Source organism: Microtus ochrogaster, chromosome 16 (assembly GCF_000317375.1).
Source record: "Microtus ochrogaster isolate Prairie Vole_2 chromosome 16, MicOch1.0, whole genome shotgun sequence".
Classification (NCBI taxonomy): domain Eukaryota; kingdom Metazoa; phylum Chordata; class Mammalia; order Rodentia; family Cricetidae; genus Microtus; species Microtus ochrogaster.
The window spans coordinates 9,745,780-9,750,329 of record NC_022018.1 but is presented as its reverse complement, the minus strand read 5'-3'; positions in this window follow the sequence as shown (position 1 = coordinate 9,750,329).

The following is a 4,550-nucleotide window of genomic DNA, read 5'->3' as shown; positions in this document are numbered from 1 at the left end:
CATGTGGCTCAAGTTGCCTCAAACTTTCTATGTACCTTAAACTCCTGAATCCCCTGCCTCTGCTTCTCTAGTCCTGGGATTATAAGTGCACAACACCACACCTGGCTTTTCACAAAGTTTTAAAGGGTGACTTTATGGCATGTACAGTATGTAGCAACAAACCAATGTTAAACTAAAGTTATTAATAATCCTGAGAGGAGGTATTGATGTAGGATTGTGCCATGGCCTTCAGAGCAGCTGGCTCCAGTGAGCACAAGGCCTGAGGGCAGGCCTACTTCTCCACTACCCACGTGGGTCCTGGAACCGACGCTGGGCATCTCAACCCTCAGGAGCTTTCACAGGCTCCACTGAGCAGAGCAGCAAGTGGACTAAACTCTCTCAAGATTCACAGACAGCATCCAGGAGGTGGGCCGGGCACACTCAGAGACTGTCCCATGCACTGCAAACAATCCTAGGAGGGAGGGAGGAAGCCAAGAGCCCTCCTGCAGCTCAGTTCCCACAGACTCCCAACTCTCCTAGGCTCAGTAGCACCAAACAACTCCCTGAGAGGCCCTCCTCTGCCCCGCCACTAACTACGCTTTTCCTCCTCTGCCTTAGCCCTTCTCTGCACTTCCCCTGTGTGAACAGCCTACAGGAATTTCTTTGTCTTGTTTGTCTGCCTTAGGCTTCTCACCTAGACTGGTCAGTTTGCAAGAAGACCAAAATCCCTGTCTCGCACATTCTGTTCCTTTCCTGCATTAGAGAGGAGGCTGGCATGGATGGAGGGTAGAGAGGGTCTCTGGCAGTGAAAGGGTGGATGGGCCGAGATGGGAAAAGGCAATCAGAAGGTGAAGATCAGCTGCCCTAGATACACTAACCCACCTGACCCCCTGCTTAGCTATATGATGATGCAGGGTTTGAGGATGCTTATCAAGGAGAAACCTTAACAAAGGCACTAGTCATTGTGCGTGCTGGGCTTCTAGCTCTCTGCCATTTTACAGACGGGGCAAGAGAAACTGGAATCAGATCCCCATCTCTTACTCTGTATAAGAAATCAACTCAAAGTGGATCAAAGGCCTTCGCGGAAGATCTCCAACTCCGAAAGTGCTCTAGGCAAACACTTGAAGATAAAGGCATCTTGAGGACTTTAGTAGCTTGGGAAGTAACAGGAGGAGGTAACAAATGGGAAGGCTTCACACAGTTTCTGCGCTGCAAGGGGACACTTAGCAGAGAGCCTGCTCTTTCCAGCTGCTCATCTTGAGGTAGGATGCCAGGAAGAGTCTATTGTTATCTCTGGCCTAAGACGAAATAGCTGAGGCCAAGTCTTGTTTGGTGTTGACTCCCTAAATCTACCTTGTGAGTCTTTCCTTGGGATTTCTTGTCAAGACAACACAGAGGGCCAGAGAGACAGTGGCTCGTGGGTGAAGGAACTTGTTGCCAAGACAGACAACCTACGTTCAATCTCTGGGATCCATGTGGTAGAAGGAAATACTTGACTTCTGACCTCTAACTTCTATGTGTGTGCCACTAATACACCTGGCTTATGCACCCCTCCACAAAAATAAATAACCCCCCATCCCTACCAGGATATCACCAGGTAGCTCTAAATCTCAAACTGGGACAAATGGTTGGGGGTCCTATTTAACATAAAGCAGACCTGGCCTCTGGGTTCTTCCAGCATCCCTCAGTCCCTACCTGTTACAGGGTATGGCTTGTATATCCCCACCCTCTATGGTGAACTCTTCAACCCAGGGGCTGGGCTGCCCTTCCCCCAGAGGTTCTGCCCTCTGTAATCTAGACATTATGGTTATCTTCCCTTTCTTGGACCTTTGGCCTCCTGACTGTTGCACCTGGTTCCCTTTTCTTCCTTCCCCACCCCACTTCCACACGGCCCAGCTCAGTCTGGTCTGGTTATGTCCACTCTGAAATTTCCCAGATATCCCTGCCTCTGGCTATACTCTCCCACATATCTATAATAAACTTTCTCCTCCGCCAGACCTAGGAATAGTCACGTCCTTTCCTTTTCATTTTTTCATTCAGTGTCCTTGACTGACTCACTCTGTAGACCAGGCTGGACTCGAACGAGATCTGCCTGCCTCTGCTCCCAAGTGCTGGGATTAAAGGTGTGCATCGCCACCACCCAGCTCTTTCGGTTTCTTGTTTTTGGGTAGGTGTGGTAGTGCACACCTTTAATCCCAGCTCTCAGAGGCAGAGGCAGGCAGGTTTCTGTGAGTTCAAGGCTAGCCTGGTCTAGTTTTAGGCCAGCTAGAGCTGTACTGCAAGACCTTGTCTCAAGAGCAAACAAACTACATGAAAACCCGGGTGACACACAGGGCCCATCTCAGGGCCCATCCCAGGAGAGAAGGACAAAGGGGTCAGTGACCATGCCACTATGTCAGGGACCAGCCTTGACACAAAGGCATCTTGGCCCATTCTCCATGTTGCTTCTGAAGAGTCACTTACAAAGGAAAGTGGTCACACCTGGGCACTGCAAGGCCAAGGAATAGCGGCAGCAGCAGGCAGCAGCAGGCGGTTCTCAGTCAAGATCCTCTCCTCCCAGATGACCCTAGGGTGTTTGAATTTAACCAGCAAAACATCTTGAGCCAATGGCGTTTTTTTGTTGCTGGGGGAGCACATTGATTTGTTGTTGTTTTTGTTGTGTTTTCTTATTTTTTTTTTTGAGACAGGACTTCTCTGTGTAGCCCTGGCTGTCCTGGAACTTGCTCTGTGGACCAGGCTGGCCTCAAACTCACAGATCCACCTGCCTCTGCCTCCTGTATGCTGGGATTAAAAGTGCACCATCACCGGTTTTTAAAAAAAAATATTATTAGCAGTAATTCTTTTAAAGTATGTTACCAGATGTTGCCAAACACCCAGAGTCCTTGGATCATTTTATTCTCAGGGAAGAAACACTGAAAGAGCACACTCAGGTCCAGATCTGAAGCTCCTACTGAGGGTCACCATCATTCTCCGCTCCCTTCTGATTGGTCATCCTCATTCTCTGCTCCTTTCTGATTGGTCATCCTTATCTCCGCTCACTTCTGATTGGTCATCCTCATGGCTGAAGGCCTCTGCCTTCCTGTACTTGAGTTTTCTCTAATCTCCTGAACTTTGTTGTTGTCGTCCTAGACATTGGGCCTAGGGTCTTGTTTATGGTGGAATCAGAGAAGAAATACATAATAAACACACGCTTCTTCTTGGAGTGGGTCTGAAGATCCCTGTTCATAACTCCAGGCAGGGAAGCCATATTGCTGGGGGGGGGGGCGCGGAGGGATAAGCAGAGAATCCTTGGAAACCTTTCGAGGGGCAGAGCTATTTTATATTTTGAGATAGGGTCTTGGCCCAGCTTTTCTAGCATGGGACCATTAGGTCCAACTTTTGTTTTTAATGTGGAGACTTGTTTTAAGTATCTTTGCCCATCTACTTACTGCCAATATCATCCTTCTTATATCTTTCATGTCCTTTATGTTAACTCATGAACCAACATTTCTTCCCGGAGTTGTTCCTAGTCCGGCCTTGTGCCGCTAGCTGGGCCTCAGCTGTATGAACAGCATACACACAGCGCAGCCACATTCAGCCCTAACAGCCGAGGGGCAGCCAACCCCAGGAGCTTTGGTCTCTAGTATACAAACAGCAAAAGGAGGGGGACATCTAGCTGGGACAGAGAAGTAAGATTTAACGTCATCATATTTATTACGTTCTGGAACAATACACATTCACATCTTTTGAGTACAGTACATTTGGCACAATAATGTTTACAATGAAATTACACTAATGGATGGCAAGAGATTAAAATCACATCCAGAAAGGGAAAAAAAAGTGTACAAAGAAAGCTTCACAATACAAAATAAAACCCCTAAAATTGAATACATTTTCTATTAGCCAGAATTATTTTGCACATTATTTAAAAAGAGGTAATTTTTTTAAGCCTTCTTTTATTTTTAAAGCAAGAATGAATTGTGTTTTCACTGTTGGAGGAAAAAAAATATGTTTCTACTTCACAAAGTCCATCGATGAGAGGAATGGAGGAGATACTATCCTTCATGTAGGCTTTTGGCATTTTTTTTTTTTGCAGTTTATTTTTTTCTAAAAGAAAGAGAGTGAGAGTTGAAAAGATAGGAACCTGGCAGAAATGGATCAGTGTGGCTATCCTCAACTCGGCGGCACTGGAGTTCCACCCAGTGTTCCACTCAGGGCCCAGAGTTCCACCACTGCGTCCCATTCCCTGTGCCTAAGCTCTTGCTGAAAAGACTAAGTATCCATCCAAGGAACTCACACCAGTGTGGATCTTCATTGGACTCAAATCTGCCTGTGTGAGAACAGCATTGGCCAGAGGTATCCTAGCCAGCCAGTTATGGGCACCGAAAAGGAGCCAGGGCGCTGACTGCTTACTGCTTGCTGGTGGAATGTATTGTTTGATTTTCCCAGTAACGGTGCCAGTTGGCTGGTAAGAAGGGCCTAGCCCCCACTGTCATGTGAATACCACCAAGCCCTGGAAAACAGCCACTTGGTATTGGCCTTGGCTGTCCAACATTCACGATAGTAAAGGAAGCTGAGGACAAAGAGAGAGG